This window comes from Theropithecus gelada, chromosome 3 (assembly GCF_003255815.1).
Source record: "Theropithecus gelada isolate Dixy chromosome 3, Tgel_1.0, whole genome shotgun sequence".
Classification (NCBI taxonomy): domain Eukaryota; kingdom Metazoa; phylum Chordata; class Mammalia; order Primates; family Cercopithecidae; genus Theropithecus; species Theropithecus gelada.
In genome coordinates this window covers 59,484,001-59,507,486 of record NC_037670.1, presented here as the reverse complement: position 1 = coordinate 59,507,486, position 23,486 = coordinate 59,484,001, and positions in this window count along the sequence as shown.

Below are 23,486 nucleotides of genomic sequence, written 5' to 3'. Positions count from 1 at the left end.
CACATTTTCTGTTTTCTGTTGTGTGATGGACAGAAGGTTTGCTGAACTACCCATACCATTTCCTTCATTAGATCTGTGCTTTGCAGCATCACTTTACTTTTACAGAGTATACTATATAACATTCTAATTAAATACAAAAGTATTAAGTATTAAGATACTCTATTTTCCATCAGCAGAGATGTACACCACTTTGCTTTCTGTGTAAGTGCTTGCAGAACAGCATTACTGTCAATTTTCATTTCAAGTTGCTTCCATGGAAAAGATAAATGAGACTCTGAGCAGATGGCTGTCATCACATAACACAATTTAAAACCCTGTAAAGCGACACAACACTTGCTACTGCACTTAAAACCTATGCATGCATCGCAGGCAAACGAAATAAAATGAGGACAAGAAAAAACTAAGAGTTTGCTAATCTGCTGTTAAAGATTAAAACATAATGTAAGATTAGGAACATCGAGTTAAAGGTAAGCTCATTAAACAAAGGGGAACTGAAGACTCTAGAGAAATTAGCATACTTTAAATTCATGTCATCTCCCTTGATGGCTTCTTGGTTGTACTGGGGGACATGGGTTAATCCAGTTGGGAGTACATATATCCAAAAGATTGTAAATCAAACCTACTTATTTATAGGTTCCATTCATATCTGTGCTACTGTGTTGAAAATGAAAAGTAATGAACGTATTTGCACTAAGCAAGTAAAGTTACATAACTTTGGTCTATGGGAAAATTGGAAAATTGCAGTTTACCTATACATATTTTATTTCTGTTTTGCAAAATCTGCTTTCATTAAGGAACTGTTTTACACATAAAAATATTCCACGTGTGCAGCGTAGGCTTTGAAGAATTTTTATGTTGATAATGACCTAACATTCCAGTTGTTAATAAAACAAGGATGATACAATTGACTCATTCTCTCCACATGCCCCAGCAAGAAAAAAGAATGATACTTTGCTAACAAGTGTGTAGATTAAGATTGGCACCACAAAAGCAGTTTCATCTGTGACATTAATTCTCCAGCCTTGTTATTTTTCCCAGATTTCTTTCTTCTTATATATCATTTAAAATATTTTTCTTCTAACTTACTCTAAATCAGTCATAACCAATCTGCTTCAGTTTTATTCCATAGCTTCTGAAGTTTACTTATTTTATCCTGGAGTTCCTTCAATTATGTTTACATTGTGTTTTGAGTTAGCAGCAAACAGCAATAAACAATCAAAGATACTTAATGACAGAAATTAATTTTAAGCATAAAGTGAAAGACATAATAAAATAATTTCAAAATAGTTTACTTCATTCTATGATATTCAGTGAAGGTATTATATGAGTTTTTTCCAATTTCCCCTCCATGTTCCAGGCTTCTCTTGAACTAGGAAATGCTAATGAGTTTCCAGTTCTGTGGCGTAAGTATAGGCCACTGTTTCCATACATCTGACTAAGGATGGGAAGCAGAGGCAAGTTGTAGCTGACATTCCTAGCTGGTCTGCCTCCAACTGCCAGCAACCTATGGCTACCAAAGCCCATCCATGGGCACCTCAGCTCCTAAGACATTTCTGTCTCTCGCCAGTTATGACCTGAGATGACAAACCCTAATCACTGTTACCTCAACAGTCAACTGAGTTTAGGTAAGTTGGGAAAGCCCATTTATTGGCATGAACATATGTAAATAGATGTCCACTCTTTGGGTATTTTGGATGGTAACTATTCCCAAGAACTGTTAGCTGCCTGGGAAAAAAATGGATCTTGTATATACTGCTATACAATCAGCTCCAGCTTGTCCTCTTCATGATAGAAGCTCCTCTTTTTAAAGTATCTTGCATTATTTCTCCTTAACGTTTCTCATGGTTGAAGTGATATGAGCAAAAGGGATAATGATATAAGCTGTGATTGAAAATGCAAGAGGACAATCGTATGCAGGATTTGCCATGTATTCCTAAAGTGGCAAAATTTAATTCAAGTGCACAGAAAAAGAAGTCATTGAAATATCTTACATAAATGTGACATGACCCATCTAATTTTAAAGATCACTCTAGCTTCTGCAGAGAGAGGAGAAAATTAGTGGGACCGGAAGATTAGCAGTCCAAAAGAAAAATGCTTGTGTCTGTACTAACAAGATGGCAATAGAGATGGAGATAAAATGATAGATGAGGGATAGATTATAGATAAAATTCATTCAAGAGGAAAATAATAGAGAAAAAGAATAATAGATGAAGTATTAAGCATGGCTCAGCATATTCTGGTAACAGTGGTGCCATTTGATGAGATGAGGTAACAGGGAGCAGAGAAGGGGCATATCTTTATGGGTCAAGAGTTGAAGTTCAGCCCAGGAAGTGATGTTTGAGCTTTCTAGTCACATAGGTCCGTCAACCTTCTTCTAATGGCTCACAAATACTTGAAAAATATAAATGTGTCAAGTGGCAAGTTGGATGTTTGGAAACCTTTAAAGTCAAGAATAATACTCATAAGGTCAATATCACCTTTATTTGGCAAGCACTATCAACATTAAAGCTCTCTAGGATTTTCCATTTATCTGCTATTTTCATTTCTTAAAAATAATTTATCGCACCAATTTTCTTATTTAATTAAAACTTCGGAAAACATGGAAACAGAGAGCAAAAGAAAATCACTTATTCATACCAATAAAAGGCATAATTTATGTAATTTCGATATATATTATTTAATACTTTCTTCAAATTTTTATATGACAAGCATGATAAAGTGTAGACAATTCTACAAACTGTGGATCAACACAACAGAAATCTGTGTTTCACAGGTGATTATCACAAGACATCCCCTCTAACTCGGCACTCTAACCATGTTTCTTATGAAGTTGTCTAAGAACAATCCTATGAAGTGTTCACCAGAGACCTATTGATAGTGGAAGAAATGAAGTGCTGTTTTCTTTTGCTTCCCTCATGATTTATGCAGGCTCTTAGCTTCTACACAGGGAAAAGGTGCCCAGGTTGGCATAAGTTCTACACCTCCGTTTTATGTAAATGTGCTCCTGTTCAGCAGAGTAGTGATAGAGAAGTGCTCTCATCCTTAATGGGAGTCTACTAGGCCCCCAGAACATTAGTAAGATGGCCCCATTTTCCTCATTTAGGCCAAGAAACTGCTCTTCTAAGTGGTCACTTGGATGGCTCATTATCACTCAGTTATCATTCATGGATATGGTCTTGTGAAATCCTATCGCTAAAATATTGACAACACCATAATCACTTTGCACTTCAAGGAGCAACAACAGAGGAAAAACTCACTGAAACCATGAGAATAGATAGTGCATACAGAATGTTCATCTCAGCAACTTTACAATCACTTTGAGTTAAAAATAGTGTGTTTAATCTCTTTCTCCAGATACATAAACTAATATGAAATATTTTAGCACATGCAGAAAAAACTTTGAAACAGAGAAAGGGAAGCAATCCAAGGAAAAGCAAACAAGAAAGCAAACTAAAAAACTGTGTCTTGTGAAAAGGCCAAGGCCATTATTAGGAAGCACATGCCAGCCCTCACCCAGGCCTCCTTGAAAGTATCCTGCCTTTCATTTTACATGAATTATGTAACGGTTTATAACTATTTATGGAAATAATGCATGTTAATTTTAACTTATCCATACAATAAAGTTTGAAAACAAACAAAACCTAAACTCTCAAGCCATCACTTTGGGTTCACATAGACATGTTTGCAGCTCATTTAATTTCTATAGGCAGTGCAAGGGCTGAACTCTGTCAGACTGGTCAGCATTTTATCTCTGATATATAAGGTCAAGAAAGGGAGCCCACACTGTTGAAGACTAACTTGCTGCTATAAAACTCAAACTTGACAGGGACAGTGGCTCACACCTGTAACCCCAGCCCTTTGAGATGCCCAGGAAGGTGGATCACAAGGTCAGGAGATTGAGATCATCCTGGCTAACACAGTGAAATCCCATCTCTACTAAAAATAAAAAAAAAAAAAATTAGGTGGTGGCACGCACCTGTAGTCCCAGCTGCTCGGGAGGCTGAGGCAGGAGAATCGTTTGAACCCGGGAGGCGGAGGTTGCAGTGAGCCGAGATTGTGCCACTGCACTCCAGCCTGGCGACTGAGCGAGACTTCGTCAAAAACAAAAAACGCCCTCAAATTTGAGTAGTGGTTTATTATGTAGTTTGTATACTTAATAGCATTGGGCTTTGAAAATCTCATGTGTTCTTCTTCTTAAAAAAAAAATACTCTAATGGGTTAATATCAATAAGCAAAAAAATGGAAGTCATAACCCTGAAAAGTCCCCTTTCCCCAAGATCTTTGGGTTTTCATTTCAAAACTCAAGCTTATCTTCCTTCTTCTCTTCACCTATGCTTCCTCACATAGTCTGACATCGTTGATTACATTTTTGCTTCTTAATTCCAAGCATATTCTTATTTCACCTTTTAAATTTTATTCCTAAATTAATCTAATTGAATACCTTGATGTTAGCATTCATCATTTTCCAGAACAGTTTTTGGATAAGCCCATAGGGAACATGTATACCATCACTGTGGGACGGTTTTGGTACGAATATTTATCTTTGTCTCTTTGTCTTAAGGTCCTGGGGAGTCACCCGGGCTCATGTCCCATGGACTCTGTGTTTAACCTAGGCTTGAAGTAAGCGGAGCTTAGTGAACACAGTGCCTTGTGAATGTATTTAAATACTGTTTATTACCTATTTCATTGATTCTGTTTCTCTATCAGTTTTTGCAGGTCAACAGGTTAGGGTATTGGGATTTCATATAACTAAGAGAATAGAATGAATGCAGATAGGAATCTGAAACAGGACCCAAAATAAAGTTTAAAATATTAGCCTCTGTGGTAGGCTGAATAATGACCTCCAAAGACATCCATGTCCTAAGGCCTAGAACCTATGGACCTTGTAGTGTGACCAAGTTAAGGATTTTGAGATGGAGAAATTACCCTGACTATTTTCTTGAACCCAAATCACAAGCATTCTTGTAAGACAGACACAGAGGAAAATTTGATAGAAAAGTAGGAGATGTGACGACAGAAGTGAGAGACTGCACTGAAGGAAGGAAGGGGCCATGAGCTAAGAAAAGTAGGTGACCTCTGGAAGTTGAGAAAGAAAAGGGAAGAGATTTTCCCCTACAGCCTCCAGAAGAGTCCTGGAAACACTTGGATTTTGGCCCAGTAAATTTGATTTCAGACTTTTGGCCTCAAAACCTGTAAGAATAAACGAACATTGTTTTAATCTACCAAGCATGTAGTGATTTATTATAATAGTCATGGGAATCTAATACAATTCACTTCGGGTCAGAAAATGAAGGCAAGAAAGAAATATGACACAAACTAAAAATGTAAAACTGACAGTAACAGAAGTGACTGGTGTGTGCATCAGTTTCTTAGGGCAGCCCTAATAAATTATCACAAATTTAGGGTCTCAAAACAACAGAAATTTATTCTCTTGTAGTTCCAAAGGTTAGAAATCTGAAATCAAGATGCCAGCAGCGTCGTGCTTCCACTGAAGGCTTTAGGAAAAAATCCTTCCTTGCCTCTTCCCGCTTCTTGTGCCCACAGATTTCTTTGGCTTATAGAGAAATCATTCCAATCTCAGTCTCCATCTTCACATTACCCCTTCTCTATATAACACTATATCCTCTCTTCTTCTCATAAAGGCCGCCCTATATAAGAAGGGTCAAGTGAATGAATAAATCATCTTCAGGATCATTCATTCATTACATTCTCAAAGATCCTATATCCAAATAGGGCCATAACCTGAGATTTCACATGGGTGTCCATTTTGGGGAGATAGTAGTCAACCCATTAGAGTACATGTTTGTTTTGTTTATTCAAAAGTACCTACATATAAGAAAGATTCAAAAGTGCTGAGGATTGCATAGTGTGTTAAACACTGCGTACCTTATCTAGTTTTGCCCTCACAACAACTCAATGAGGTAGGTGAATTTTTCCATTTTATAGCTGAAAAACTGAAGCTAATGATCTTACTGTGATTTAGGAGCAAGACATTTTTAAAAACAACAAAGAAATACCAAATTACAACCCTTGTTTCTATAATAAATGGTCGATTTGGGCCAAAATATATTAAATTATCAATACATGAAATATTAATACCAACACATTGAATTTAATATAGTTTAAAAATTTATGAGATTATCAATGGAAAACGTCATGGAGACAAGTTCTCAGTGGGGAAGAAAGCATACCTTGTGAAACAGAATACAACGTGATATTCATCTGCCTCCAAAGAATTAGTAAAACCACTTCGTCTCTCGTTTTCTTTCTCCTCCCTCTCCCTCCTCCTCTGCGTCTCCCTTCTCCTCCTTTTTGTTTTCTTCTCCTCTTCCTTCATTTTCCTCTTTCCTTTATTTTTTCTGTCTGGACTTCAGAAAGTGTCCAAACACATATATCTTTAACACCGTACATTAAAAATTAAGTATTAGCTATATTATATTAACAGCATATCATTAAACTGTATTTAGATTATTCTGTTATTTGTATATTCTATTATATTGCTGTTGCAATATATTATAATATGTTATATTATAATACAATATTATATTATTAGAAGAAACTAAGAAGCAGATAAAGCTAGAATGAAGGCCAAATATAATTTTGGGGTCTGAAATACCATTGTCTTTGATTACTTGTTGGTATATTAATAACAAGACATAAAGACCTTCATTAGGCTGTCCTTCCTGGACTAAAGTTTCAGATGCATTCACATGACTTTCAAACTGTGGCTCTGACACGTGGCCTCCTGAGCAGGAGCATCAGCCTCATCCGGGAACTTCTTAGAAATGCAGATTCATGGCCGGGCGCGGTGGCTCACGCCTGTAATCCTAGCACTTTGGGAGGCCAAGGCAGGCGGATAGCCTGAGCTTAGGAATTCGACACCAGCCTGGGCAACAACGGTGAAACCCCGTCTCTACTAAAATACAAAAATGTAGCCGGGCGTGACGGCCCGTGCCTGTAGTCCCAGCTACTCGGGAGGCTGAGGCAGGAAAATCACTTGAACCCGGGAGGCTGAGGTTGCAGTGAGCCGAGATTGCGCCACTGCACTCCAATCTGGATGACAGAGGAGACTCCATTTCCAAAAAAAAAAAGAAAAAAGAAGAAATTCAGATTCATGGGCCCCTTTGCAAACCTCATGGATCAGAAATCCTAGATGTAAGGTCCAGCAAGACAGATGCATGGAGCCCTCACACATTTAAGATCCTCATACATGTAAACGTTTGAAAACCACTTTTTTGAAACAGATAGTTGATCTCCTGGGGGAACCCAGGCAATTTTCTCCAAAAGTGTCCCAATCACACTTGAGATGCCAGAATTTAGCATTGCAAGAAAGAGAACAAAAGTATATCACATTGCTAAAGACAAAACCTTAATGGGAAGAACAGAAATAATATTGGTAATAGACTTTCTTTTTTTAAAAAAAAATGCTTTTCTTGTTTATCTCTTTGCTTCACTTCATCATTAGAGTGTAGAGGGTATCAGTCAGCCTATTTTTATTCTTAATAAAGGATACAGGAGAAAATAGTCTTTAGAGCCTTATCTCAGTGAAAGATCCACAGTGTAGTGGGAACCACAGCTGAGTTATCCTAAGAATTATGCATATTTCTCAACTGTTATATTAACTGGCCATTCTGCTTCAATTCTTACTTCATGTAATCTGTTTTCCGTCATAAACAGTAGTCATCCCTATTAAACTCCAATTCCTACCTATTATAAAATTCCCTTTGAAAACTCTTCAGTGTTTTCTACTTTTCATACGACCCTTCCTGGTTCTGCTCTTCCTGTTTTGACACCGAGCCCCCACCACTTGGTAAGGAAGCTCCAGTCACAATGGTTTCCTTTTCCTTCTCTCCTAAACTAAGCTATCTCTCATCTAAAACTTTGCAACTGATACGCTCTCTGTCAGAGATGCCCTTGGCTTTAAGATGTAAGATATCATTCAGAATACTCATTATAAAAATATTTCTCCTGTTTATGAATCCCCAGTGCTGAAAGCGGTACCTGTTACATGGAAAACTTCATATGAATATCTGCGAAATGCAAGCACCAGTGCCTGAGTGAGTGTATAATAACTGAGAATAAATGATGACAGCCAGAGTCTGCTATGGACTTTGCGATGCTATGTTCCAGCCAAATATTAAATTCATGCCTCAGTCATATGTTTATCTTTGCATAAAAAACCTTCCAAGAGAATTAATCAGTTGTGGAAGAGATATTAAATGCACCCTCGTGCCTACACAAGATTGAACAAATGCAGTTTATAAGTTTGAGTTGATAAAACATGGGTTAACACATCAAGATTATACAGAGGTTGCACTCCATTATTTTAATGTCACTCTCCATAATGAAACCTCCCACTTACATGCACATGAGAACAAAAGTCTAATTCTAACAGAAACTATCCCAAATAACATTAAATTCAATAAGTAAGACATCTACTATTTTGTGTTTTTCTACTAAGTTGTGGTGGGTTCTTGAAGTCATTTTAGATCATCAGCCTTTCTCTGAAACTTAAAATGTTATTCTCATAAATTACAACAAAGGCCATATATTATACAGAAATATCTATTCCTAATGAATCAGCAGAACTCATAAGAAATCTAGCTAGGAAGCCTGCAAACTGTCACCATTAGCAACAGTGTACCACTGTGTAAGTGAAGTGGGTGTATGCTGTGTAAGAGGCTAAGGTTTAATACAAGTCTCATAAATAAAATGCCTGGAGCACCAAGAATACCTAAAACATAAAACTCTGTTCCTAGAGACTTCAGTGTTGGGCAGACTGATGTAGGAGTCATTTTCTTGTAGGGCATAATTAGATAAAGGATTGAATAGAATGACTAAGTCAGGGAGTTCCGCGAAGAAATGAAAAGGAAAGGCAGGAAAATGGCAAACCTCATTTTGAAGGAGCAGTATTGCCTAACTTCATCTCTGAAACAGCCTAAGAGTTAATAAAAAAAATTATGTAAAAGGTGAAAAGTGAATTACTGCACCAGGAAAAAAGCCCTGCTAACGTAGAACAGATGAGATGGTGAGTGAGCCATTCAGACATAGAGTGGACAAAGGCTTAGCCTTGATCAGGGTGTCTGTAACCAAACACAGCACAGGATTCAGCCATAACTTTATTTGTCACAGAAATATTCAACTAAGTGGAAAAGAGATCCAGAAAGGCACCCGGATATATGGAATACGTAAACCTTTCAAGGGACACAAGAGCACCTTTCTTGTCTATATATCTGTATGTTGCCCAGAAAGTCACTTCATCCGGAATACTAATAATATACACCTTTTTATTCTTTAAAATTAAGAAAACCACCATCAGCAAAGATGAGTTTTTTGTTGGACTATGAAGATGACTCACCAAAAAAGTGAAAGAAAGAAAGATTAGGATTGAGATTACAGGCTGGAGGTTCCATGTGTAGAGAGATCATCAAATGAAAAGAAGAGAACAGAGAATATATGGAAGGGAAAGAAATCAATGTTAAGCCATTCAACTCACATTCCATCAATGTCTACTGTGTGTAGATCTTATCAACGAACATTGAGTTTTATAAATACATGCTTCCTACAGACCATTGTTTTATCAGTATTTATCATCTAAAAGAAACGCCATCTGGAAAGGTGAAATCATAAATTCGCTAGCTGGTAATACCAAATATCTGCATTAATCATAGTAGGATAGCCTCTGTTGATATAACATGTAAATTCAGGACCTCAAGGGTTTAGCATTAAAGACAAATAATGCTTGTACTGTCCCTCTCCGTTACTGTAATTGAGAATAGGGTCCCTTCAAGGATTCCACATTATTAGACAAGAAGAACATACGAGATATACAATGTCTCAACAGCCTTGGCCTGAAAAGTACACATTACACACCTGCTCAAAGCTCTGCAAGGGAAGCCGGGAAATATAGGACAGCAAATGGCTATTTAGTGAGCACTAAATGTCCCTGCCACAACAATCATACAAAATGTTTCCCAGAGGTAAAATACATATACCAAAGACTATACATTTGTGTAATATAAAATACATGTATGTATATGTGTATATATATATGTATTTTATATAAATATACACACACATATACATAAATATCTGTGTGTGTACTAATTGACCTGAACAAATGTTACAGGTGTTTTAAATATAGGAAATGAGTAGCATGTACTCAGAAGTAATTGAGCACCTTTTACTGATAAGCATCTTTATAGATACTGGTGATACAGCAGTTAATGAAACCAAAGAAAAACCTTCATTCCTTAACAGAACTTATATTACTGTAAATAAGCTGTTTATTGTATGGATCTTTAAGGAAGGGTGAGATTTGCATGATCATAGAAAGCCCTCTAAAATTGGCCCACAATTAGTATAATATTTTAATAACAATTTAGGCTGATGATGAAGACTTTGATAAAGTGTGGGTAAGTTTGTGAATGCTATTAATCTGTTCTCCCTTCTACTTTATTATTATTTTTTGTTCGCTTTGGCCATATAAGAATTTGAATTTTTCTGAAATTGTTTCATTTCTTTCTTTTTTTGTTAAATGTATCTCTCATTTTTTTTCTAATAGATGTAATAAAACTTTAATTAGACTATTCATCTCAACACACAATTGGCTTATGAATATGACTCAAATGTATACAATGTATACAGTGGATAAAACATTTATTCTGTTGTTCTGGTCATACCAATACTTTCTTATAAAATAAGTTTACGTTCAATGCTGTTGATCATACTTTTCAATGTTTATCTGACTGTGTAACTCAGAATATTTTATAGCCTCACAACCGCTTCTATCTATTTATAGTACAACATCTTTTCAGTGTATTTTTCTCAAAATTACTGACCATGGGAAAGTGCAAAACTCCTAAAATGATGAGTACCTTGTGCAATTCAAAATTCAATGTTTTCTCAAGAATGAAGCCATGTCTTAGCCAAATAATACGCTATGATTAAGGTACAGTGAGAATGTTGAAGAAATAATAAAAACATGCAGAGTCTTTGTAACAGCAAGACATCTAAGCAATGTGATTTCTCAGTATTATTCATGCATATGATAGTTATTTCTGTCACTTTCATATCTTTACTGTTTAAATTTTTTGGTGTAGTAATTTCTCTAAGAATTTATTTATGTACTGATAATGTAAACTGATAATTAGTGCTTAATGACTAGGAAAAAAAAAAAAAAACCTGTCTGAATACCAAACAAATATTTACAAGTAATGTAATTACCTCAATTAACTCAAGAGAGAAAATACTAGAGACTTTGTTCATTTCTTTCTGAGTGATCCTCAGAAAGTCTCCAGTAAAATGCATCAATTATCCTTTTCATAAAAACAGTCAGCAAATCAAAGGGTTGTGGCTATAAGTTATAAAGAATAAACTTCACATTGTAGGGACAAATGTGTTGCCTTTACGTGGAGATCAGTCTACTGTGGTATTTGAGGAACACTATGCCCCTTTGCATGAACCAAGTATCCATAGAAGTACACTTCTCACAATCAAATCTTGCTCCTTTTCCAAAAGGCAGTATAAATGTTTATTACTTACATTCCCAGTGGAAATGCCCAGAAAGAAAGTAGTCCTTAAATGGTCCGAGTCCACTTCATAGGTTTATAAATAAGTGTGTGTATGTATGTCAAACACTATGTGTTAGAAACCTTTTTGTGTATGGTCTTGTAAAGGAAGAGAGGCAGGTTTAAACCCTAGCAGTCTATATTAGAATAGCTGAAGGAACTATAAGAATGTAAAGACCAGTTCTATAGACACATCACTTTGCAACTACTAAATTTTGTTCTTTGGTCTTGGGGCCACCCATCTGCAGCAGTGGTTCTCAACACTGGATGCCCATGGGAAGGAAAGACATAAAATTTTGCTTCCAATAGGCCAAATCCTGAACAGAATCCTATAATCTTGTTTTGTACTCTTCATGACTTGAGAATTTTTGGAAACATTTTAGAGTTAAAAATAAAAAAAAAGTTGAATATGTGACAGAGACATTAAGACTTTACAGTATGCAAAGCCCAAAATATTTACTTTCTGTTTACAGAAAAGTGATTTTTAATTTGTACTTTAAATGAGGACAATGCTTTCCCATTGTCTATAAAAAAGTTTTTTTTTTTAGGGGGCAAGAAAATTACTAACAGATACAACATTTAACTCAACACAGTGTAACATCGTTTAATTCAATGCAATAAATTGTTTTTGGCCACTTATAATTTGCAAGGTACTCAGAAAGCCTGGAAATTATATTAAATAGTAAGTTGAGAACACTGCATTTGCAAAGTATACCATTAAGAAGGGGAAAATGGAGCAAATGGAATCATAATAATCATAAAGTCATGATATATATGACAAAAATAGATACATGTACAAAGCCATTGGTAAAATAATGATTTAAAAAGATCAGTTTATATCTAGAGACATTAGGAAAGGCATTTGGCATTGAGATATTACTTGACACGGAAACTGGTAAAAAGTAGCCTTTTATTCTCCAACACATAAGGAGGAAAAGACATCCCTGCAGTGGAAACTATGAGGGAAAGGGCAAATGTGGGAAGGTAAAGGTTGGGGTGTGTTTATGAAGCAGAGTCCTGAAATAATGGATTAGTGCTATAGTGTACAACAGAGTTGGCAAACTTCTCTTGCAAAGGCACAGATAGTAAATATTTTTGACTTTGTAGACCATATGGTCTCTTTTGCCACGAATCAACACTAAAGTTATAGCATAATGTCGCCACAGACACTATGAAATGAATTGCTGTGATATGTTCTAATGGAACTTTATTTACAAAAAGAGATGGAGGTTGAGATTTGACTTGTAGGCCACAGTTTGGTGAACAGAACTAATAAAGGACATCAAGCATTATTAAGCAACAGAGACCATCTGATGGTTTCTGATTAAGTGCCGTGGTGCACATTGGTGAAGTGTGTGGTCACTGACCCTTACCATCAGGAGTACAGACAGACACATGTGACTCATGCCCTCTCATCTAGCTGTCATGCAGGAGCCGATTCCTGAAATAGTCTACGCAAGAGACCCATAACTAGGAATCAATGGAATTGACAATTACTGAATGAAAGACAACTGGAGTCCTAAATGTGCTGAGAAAAAAGAAAAATCTGTATGATGGTTGATTTTATGCCACTTTGGATAGACTATGGTGCTCAGTTTTTGGTCAATACCAGTCTAATTGTTGCTGTAGAGGTATTTTTTAGATGTGATTAGCACTTAAATCAGTGGACTTTTCGTAAAGCCATTTACTCTCCATAATGTTGGGTGGGCCTCATCCGGTCAGTGGAAGGCCTTCAGAGAAAAGCCTGAGGTTTCCCAAAGAACAAGAATTTCAGCCTCAAGACTGTAACAGAAACCCTGCTTGAGTTTCCAGCCTGTCTGGCCTGCCTTGTGGAATTTGAAATCATAACTACAACATAAACTCATATGAGGACTTCAGACCTTGTGACCTGCCCTACAGATCTCTGCCTTGCTAGAGTCTGCCCAAGCACAGGAGTTTTAGAGATGACTAAGCTCAGGAATGGAGTGCAAGTGTTAAAATTATACATGGATTTGAAGCTAAAAGGAAAAAGCTGAGCGCAGTGGCTCATGCCTGTAATCGCAGCACCTTGGGAGGCCGAGGCGGGCGGATCATGAGGTCAGGAGTTCCAGACCAGCCTGGCCAGTATGGTGAAACCCTGTCTCTACTAAAAAATATAAAAATTAGCTGGGTGTGGTGGCAGGTGCCTGTAGTACCAGCTACTTGGGAGGCTGAGGGAGGAGAATCACCGGAATCCGGGAAGGAGAGGTTGCAGTGAGCCGAGATTGTGCCACTGCACTCTAGCCTGGGCAAAGGACTCTAAAAAAAAAAAAAAAAGAAAAAAAAAAGAAAAAATTTAATAGATTTAATTTCTAGATTTTCTAAAAAATATTCTTTCCTCAAAACAACTAGAAATAAGTACCCATGTATTCCAGCTAGTAAGGATTAACCTGGTTATGACTCGTATGGGTGGTGTACTAGGAGTACCTGGGAAACACTTCAAAACTATTTAAATGCTTTCACAACTCCTACTCCACCCAAAGAAAATAGTCTGACATGCTAGAACAATCCAGTTTACCATACTTTGCCAACGTTGGCAGAATTTTAAGTTACTCATTCTTGTTTTCATTGTTAAAGAATACAGACAATTGTTCTTCATGGGAAAAGAAAGTGTTTTTTCATTACAAAAGCATTTTTTGTAATTTTTATAAAATAGAAAACGTTTTGAAATAGCCCAAATAATCAAACTAAGAAAATGGTTGACAAAAATGGTGTGGGTTTTCTGGTAAAGTCTACTAAACAATCAGTATTTTTGAAGTACATTTAAGGACAACAGAAATTAATGTAGTAATATTGGCAGGGTGCAGCGGCTCAGGCCTGTAATCCCAGCACTTTGGCAGGCTGAGTTGGGCAGGTCACTGGAGGCCAGGAGTTCGAGACCAGCCTGGCCAACATGGTGAAACTTCGTCTCTACTGAAAATACAAAACTTAGCTGGGTGTGGTGGTACATGCCTGTAATCCCATCTACTCGAGAGGTTGAGGCATGAGAATCACTTGAACCCAGGAAATGCAGGTTGTGGGGAGCCAAGATTGTGCCACTGCACCCCAGCCTAGGCAACAGAGCAAGACCCTGTTTCAAAAAAAAAAAAAAAAATTAATGTAATAGTATTAACTAAGGTTATATTAACCTAAAATGTAATGCAAGCATATTTGTATTTACACATATAGAAGCAATTGAAATATATATATATACACACACACACACATATTCATATATAGATATACACACACCCATACACACAAATCTTCACTCTGGTAACCTCATTGTAGGATTATCTATCATTTTCATATTTTAATAAAACATTTCTCTAATTTTTAAATTTTCACTAATGAAAGGGGTCTGTGTTTGTAACAAAAAAGGTAAAAATAGAATATTTAAGATTTTGCAAAAAAAATATTTAAAGGTAAATATAAGAAAATACTAACACAAATGCATCTAAAACTGACAATAACAATGTAACACAATAGGCTTGGAAACAGAAAGCCCTGGGCTTGAGTTCTTGGTTTGGAAGTGACCAGTTATGTGTCCTTGATCACACATGACCTCAGCCCTCCTCAGTGGAGTTAACGGTCTAATTCCTAATATCTGAGCATGTGCTGCATTACACAGAAAAAAGAACTTTGCAGTCAGGATTAAGGCTATTTTAAGACAGAGCAGCCAAAAGTAGCCAAGTGAACCCAATCACATCAACCCTTAAAAGAGGAGAACTTTCTCCAGCTAGAGATGGAATAGACATGGCGGAACAAGAAGTCAAAAATTTGAAGGCCAGTGACTTGACACATGCTGTTGGTCTGAGAATGGAGGGGATAGAAACATTCGTGACCATCCTACAAACATAGGAACCCAAGTTCTGCCAATAGCCTCATTCACAAGGAAGCAGATTTTATCCAGAGTCTCAAAAGAAATGCAGCACTGCTGGCATCCAGACTCTAACCTTGGGAGATCATGAGCAGAGAAATCAGCTGCACCTAGCCAGATTTCTGACGTACAGAAATAAAAGAAAATAAAAATGCGTCATTTCAGACTGTGGTAATTCATTGAAGCAACAATAGAAAACTAAGGCAATATCAAATAATTTTAGTCTTTGTTAAAATAAAGTTTATTTGTGAGATTGATACCATATCATCTCATGCAAATGTTATCTATATGTAATATCACTTCTCATTACATATTTTTTTAAATTGACCTTAGGTGCACATGATTGATTGATATATTTCCATTGTTATGATGTTTGTTATTGTTATCATTATAATTTTTTAAATACTGACAACAAATCTCAAGACTACAAAATATAACCAATACTGAGAAAAAGATTTTAAAACCTATTAAATGTAAGTTTTATATAATAACATTCAAATAATGACTTTATATCAGAAAGGCAAGAACATTTTATGAATAGATTAATAAAACTTTACAGAAATGAATAATCTTTTATAGAATTTTTAAAAGCAATACAAAAGTCAAGTCAAAATAGAATCAAGATCAGGATTTCTGCCTATGGTGAAGAAAGTTGCCAAGAAGAATAATAAAGCTGAATAAACCATTGACAAACGCAATCACTTAGCAGCCTGGAAATCAAATATGGGTGTCTTTTTAATGAAGACAGCAATGATTTTATTAGTTTGAGTTTACTCCAGAGACCAGAGAGGGTTCACAGTGTCCATGTACCCCAGGCAACACTGAGGCTGCAAACATAGAGGAGAAAGGCCCCACCAAAAAGAAAAGCCACTTGAAAGGCCTGTACTTCTCACACACTCACCCACCCTCACACAAATCCAGCAACACAGAGGATCATCAGGATGAGCAGAAGCATCACAGGTCAGGATGGAGGCTGGAACTGAGGAGTTTGAGAAAAACTCTGCCAATCATTGGCTGAGCACTAAGCTGGGCTGAGAAAATGTAGCCTGTAGAAAGCCAGGCTAAAAATAAAAAGAATAAGAATAAGAAAAAGTAACTGAAGAGATACATTGATGGCTGCACACATAAGACAGACAGATTTCAGACAGAGCCTAGACAAGTTACTGAACAAAGTCCAAAACTGCTAACTCAGGAATAGAAAACCAAACATCGTATGTTCTCACTGATAAATGGGAGTTATGAGGATGCAAAGGCATAAGAATGACGTAGTGGACTCTGGGGACTCAGGGTGAAGACTGGGAGGAGGAGAAGGATAAAAGACAACACAGTGGGTACAGTGTACACTGCTCAAGTGATGGGTGCATCAAAAATCTCAGAAATCACCACTAAATAACTTATTCGTGTAACCAAATATCTGTTCCCCCAAAACTATTCAACATAAGAAAAGTAAAATAAAAATAAGGAAAATAAAAATCTACTTGATAATCATAAAAAACAAATTGCTAATATCCATTCACAATATGTAAAATGATTAATTCTCAAGAAAAAATAGATCACATGCAAAGAAACAGAAAAATTATCCATGTGACATATATGTAGGGAAAAACAAAAATCATTATTATTTTAATTTTCAGTATGATGGCTTGAAGATTTTTGTTTACCTGATCCCCAGTGAAACTAGTGAAATTTTTTTTTTTTTTTTTTTTAATGTTAAGCCTCTGGAAATGGTCCATAAGTGATACAGTAAATGAAGAAACATCTATTCAAGAGATCTTTTAAAGTTTCATAAAAGAGCAAGATCTATGATATTTGATGCAAGAATGTGTGTACCCTCTTCCCGCCCTCCAAGCTCAGTGAAATGAAAACTTCACTCCAGACTGGTGCAGCCAACACTCAGCTCCCTCTTCCAGGGTTGACTTGTTCAGAGGAGCAGAACGTTCTCATTTCTCATCCTTCCCCCAGCTGCCTGTTTGAACAAGTACACCCAAGAGGTGAGACGACTCTTCTTCTGGCAAGCCCATACTTGTGAGATGGAGGTTCTATTTTACACGAGTACCACTGAGAACACTTAGGCCCCATTTGTCCTAACACTGACTGGTGAGGCAGAGGTGTTAATGTCTGGAGAGGCAAGCTGAGAAGACCTCAGGCTACTACTCCCCACACCACCACAAAATTCTCAGGTCCTAATGTGGGCATGACACTAAGAGAAGTTTGCCATTGTCCCCACTCTCATTTCCAGAGCTCTGGTTCAGAGAATTTGCCTGGGAAGAGAAATAAACTGTAAAACAGATAGTTCTCAATCCTTTCCCAAGAAAGGAAATTTATTTGCCACTGAATATGGAGAAGTTCAAGTCTAAGAGAATTTTTTTTTTTTTTTTGACAGAGTCTCACTCTGTTGTACAGGCTGGAGTGCAGTGGTATGATCTCGGCTCACTGCAACCTCCACCTCCCAAGTTCAAGCCATTCTCCTGCCTCAGCCTCCCAAGTAGCTAGGATTACAAGTGTATGCTACCATGCCCAGCTAATTTTTGCATTTTTTGTAGAGACAGGGTTTCGTCATGTTGGCTGGGCTGGTCTCGAACTCCTGACCTCAGGTGATTCGCCCGCCTCGACCTCCCAAAGTGCTGGAATTATGGGTATGAGCCACTGCACCCGGTCAATTCTAACAGCATTCTCAAAGTTAGTGGAGATTATAGTGGCATGCCAATAGAAGAAATTGGTAGATTCAATGAAGATAGAGGTTACACTATACACTGTGTAGGTTTCTAAAGGGAATCAGGGAAAGAGAGTTAAAAGAAGCTCTCTGGAAGTCATAACAAATGTCAAACATACCTCAGAACTGTTCATTCAAAGGATATCAATTTCGATTGTATTAACCTATAGAGCAGTATATGCCACTGGGCATGTTAAAAGCAATAGAGTAATCCACCAAAAACTGGTGGAGCTTAAAATGTAGATATGGTCAGAAAAGGAAACAAAGAAGGTCCTGCAGAGAGCCCTGCAAACTTGAAGAGTGATACAGAATGCAACCTGGATCACAGAAGAAAAATACTAAAGGAAAATAAAGCCTCAAAGAAATATAGGATACCATTAAGCATGCCAATTTACACATAAGGGGAATATCAGAAAAAAAGGGACAGAAAAAAGTATTTTTTAAAAAGTAAATGCTAAAATCTTCTCCATTTTATTAAAAGTTATTAACCCACACATCCAGGAAACCAAACAGACTCCAAGTAGGAAATACAAATAGATCTTCAAACAGACACATTTTTAAAATGTTGAAAGTTAAAGAGAAGGAGAAAATATTTATATCAGGAAGAAAAACATAACTTATTATTTAAAAAAGAATCCCAGTTAAGTTAACTCATTGGTCATCAGAAATTGTAGAACTAGAATGTAGTAGTATAATATATTCAAATTACTCAAATAAAATAATTTCACTCAAAAATCCAGCAAAGTTATCAGTTAATATATTTTAGCATATCAATAGGATATTTGTTTTTACGATAAAAGTAAAATATAGAGATTTCCAAATAAATGAAAACTACAGAATTTGTGGCCTTCAGACCCACCTTACATGAAATGCTAAAGGAAGTTATTGAGGTTATTAACAAAATTGGCAAACCATTTACATAGGCCAACCAAGAAAATAAACATGGAGAAGATTCAAATTACTGGAATCAAAGAAATGAAAGAAGGACATTTCTCTAGACCTTACAAAACCAGAAAGGGTTACAACATTACTATGAACAATTGCATGCCAACAAAGTCAGTCACTTAGGTGAAATGGACAAATGTTGGGAAAAGCAAAAACTACTGACTCAAGAAGAAATATACATTGTGGATAGACTAATTACAAGTGACGAGATTAAATTAGTGATCCAAAAATTACCCACAAAAAAGCCCAGACCTAGACAACTGAATTCTACCAATCATTTTAAAAAATAATTAATACCCATGCTTTACAAAACATTACCAAAAAATGGAGATAAGAGAAAACATGCCAATTCATTATATGATGCCAATATTACTCATATACTAAACCAGACAAATTTCTCATAAAAAGAATACTACTGACAAATATCGCTTATGAATTTGAATGCAAATAAATGCTTCACAAATTACTTGCAAACCTAATTGATCAGCATGTTGTAATAATTATACATCTTGGCCAAGTGGGATTCATCCCAGGAGGCAAATTTTGTTTAACAGCCAAAAATTAATTAATATAGCATATCAATAGAATAAATACCAAACTTATTATCTCTATCACTGCAAAAAGGGCATTTGACAAATTGCAACACCATTTCATGATAAAATGTGCAACAAACTAGGAGCAGTAGAAATTTCCTCAACTTTATACGGTATCATGAAACACCCCAGTTAACATTATACTTAATGGTAAAAAGACTGGATGCTTTTTCCTTATAATGAGGAACAAAACAAGAATGCCTGCTCTTGCCACTTCTACTCAACCTTGTACTAGGCGTTCTAGTCAAGGCATTAAGCAAGTAAAATAAATGTTTCAACTGGAAAGGAAGAAGTGCAACTATTTCTATTCATAGATGACATGATATTGGATGTAAAATATCCTAAGGAACACCACTAAAACAGGCTACTAGAACTAATGGACCTGATCATGAAGGTTACAAGAAAATATTGCATAGAAAATCAATATTAAAAATCAGTTATGTTTCTATACAGCAGCAACGAATAACATGAAAATGAAACTAAGAAATCTCATTTACAATGGCTTCAAAAGATAATGACATACTTAGAAATAAATGTAACAAAAGGTGTAAAATGTACTTTAAAAACTATAAAAGCCTTGTTGAGCATAATTAAAGAGAATCTAAGTAAATGTAAAAATATCCCATGCTTCAGAAAGCTTAATATTGTTAAGATAGTAATACTATCCAAATTGATCTACAACTACAACTCAATTCATATTAGAATTTCAGCTTATGTTTTGTAGAAATTGACAAATAGAATATAAAAATTCATATGACTTTGGAAGGAACCCAGAATAGCCAAAACAATCTTGAAAAAGAAGAACAAGTAGGTGGCTCAAACTTACATGTACACACAACCACACACACACATGCACATACACACATGCATATGAACACATACATATCAAACAGAATTGAGAGTCTAGAGATAAACGCATACGTGGATGGTCAAATGATTTTTGAGAAGGGCGCTAACACCTATCAATGAGGAAAGAATAAATCTTTTCAACAACTGGTGCTAGGACAACTGGATAGCCATATGTGAAAGGAGGAAGTCAATTCTTTTCTCACACCATATACAAAAATTAACTAAAAATGTATCAACATCTTACATGTGAGAGCTAAAACAATAACTCTTAGAATGAAACATATAGTGAATTTTATAACTTTGTATTTGGCAACTGATTTTTAGGTATGACATAAATCCAAGAGCAACAGGAAAAAAAAACAGATAAATCAGACTTCAAAATTTTTAAAAATGTGTTTGTAATAGGGTACTACTAAACTAAAAAGCTGTACGTTCTGAAATTATAAAACTCTTAGAAGAAAAATTAGGGAAAAAATCTTCTTGGCATTACTCTTTGCAATAACTTTTTTAGATATGAACCAAAACACAAGCAACGAAAACAAAAGTAAACAAGTGCGACTGCACCAAACTGAAATTTTCCACACAGCAAAGGAAATAGTCAACAAAATGAAAAGGCAGTATATAGAATGGGAGAAAATATTTGCACATCATGCATCTAATAATAAATAATAGCCAAAATATATAAGCAACTCAAACAACTCAAAAGCAAATAATAATAATACTAGCCAAATTAAAACTGATGAAATAACCTGAATAGACATTTTTTCAAAGAAAACATAAAAGTAACCTACAAGTATATGAAAAATTGCTGAACATCACTAATCATTAGAAAAATGCAAATCACAACCATGTGAGCTATTACCTTACACCTGTTAGGATGGCTGTTATCAAAAAGAGAAGACGTAATGTGTTGGTGAGCATGTGGACAAAGGATGTCCTTTGTATACTATTGGTGGGTATGTTAATTGGTGCAGTCATTATGGAAAACAGTATGGAACTCTTCATGAAACTAAAAATTGAACTATTATATGATCTATCAATTCTACTTTGGGGTATACATCTAAAGGAAATGAAATCAGTATCTTGAAAAGATAGTTGTAACCCCCATGTTCATTATAGTACTATTCACAATAACCAATATATGGAAACAATCTATGTGTCCATAATTGGATGAATAGATAAAGAAGTTGTGGTACATATATGCAAAGAAATATTATTCATCTAGAAAAAAGGAAATGTTGCCATTTGCAACAATATGTATGAACCTAAAGGACATTCAGCTAAGTAAAATAACCCAGACAAAAAAAGACAAATGCGATATGATCTCACTTGTATGTAGAATCTAAAAAAGTTGACCTCTTGGAAGCAGCGAGTAGACTAGTGATTGCCAGGGTTCAGGGAGTAGAAGAAATGGGAAGATATTAGTCAAGGGGTACAAACTTTCAGTTATAAGACCAGCAAGTTCTGGGAGGCTGTGTACAGCATGGGTGGTGATATAATTTAACTGTGGTAAGCATCATACAATATATACATATATCAAACCACCATGTTATACACCTTAAATACATTCAATCATTATTTGAGAATGAAATACTTTTAAATAAGGAAAAAAGGAAGTGAAAAGTAGGCCCAAAGAATGGGAGAAAATAATTGCTAATAATATACCTGATATAATACTTGTACATAGAATTTAAATAGAACTAATACAAGTTAATAACATAAAAAACAAATATCACAATAGAAAATGGACAAAGAATATGAATAAGCATTTCTTCAAACAAGACATACAAAAGAGCAATAAGCACATGAAAATATGTTCAAAATCATTAGTCATTAGGGAAATGCAAATTGAAACCACAATAAGAAAACTATTTCAAACCCACTAGGAGAGCTAAAATCAAAAAATCACATAGTAATAAGTGTTGGTGAGTAGATGTGGTAATCATAGCCCTTAGATACTAGTGATGAGAAGGTTAAATGATGCAGCCACTGTGGAAAACACTCTGAAAAATCTTCAAATGGTTAAACACCTTTTGACACATGAACTTACAATTCTCCTCTCAGGCATATACCCATGAGAAATGAAAACATATGTCCACACAAAAATTTGTATGTGAATGTTTACAGCAGCATTAGTCTCAATAGCCAAAAGGGTAAACAACCCCAATGTCCACCCACTGACTAATGGAGGAACAAAATGTAGTACGTGTGATTCTCATCCCTAAAAAGAATGAAGTTCTGACACATTTTATAATGGGGATGAGCCATGAAAAAGCCCTGCCAAGTGAGAGAGGCCAGTCACAAAAACAATGCATTTGATTCCATTTACAGTTGACCCTTGAATAACACAGGTTTAAACTCGGCGGGTCCACCTATATGCTGATGTTTTCAATAAATACAATTGGTGCTAAGTATCCACAGGTTCCACATTCACAACCAAATGCAGATCATGGGACGGGAGAAACAGGTGTACAAAAGGTCGCTTTTCATACCCGGCTGGGTTCCACAGTTCTGACTGTGGGACTTGAGTATGGCGTACTTCTGATGTGTGCTGCTGGTCTTGGAACAAATACCTTGCATATACCGAAGAATGACTGTACATGAAATGGTCAAAACAGGCAAAATGTAGAGACAGGAAGTAGGTTAGTGGTTTCTTAGGGCTGGAGGGAGAATAAGGGGTAATACAAAAGGGTGCAGGGATTCCATTTAGATGACAAAAATGGTCTAAAACTGTGGTGATTCTTTTTTTTTTTTTGAGACGGAGTCTCGCTCTGTCGCCCAGGCTGGAGTGCAGTGGCGCGATCTCGGCTCACTGCAAGCTCCACCTCCCAGGTTCAAGCCATTCTCCCGCCTCAGCCTCCGAGTAGCTGGGACTACAGGCGCCCGCCACCACGCCCGGCTAGTTTTTTTTTTTTTTTTTTTTGTATTTTTAGTAGAGA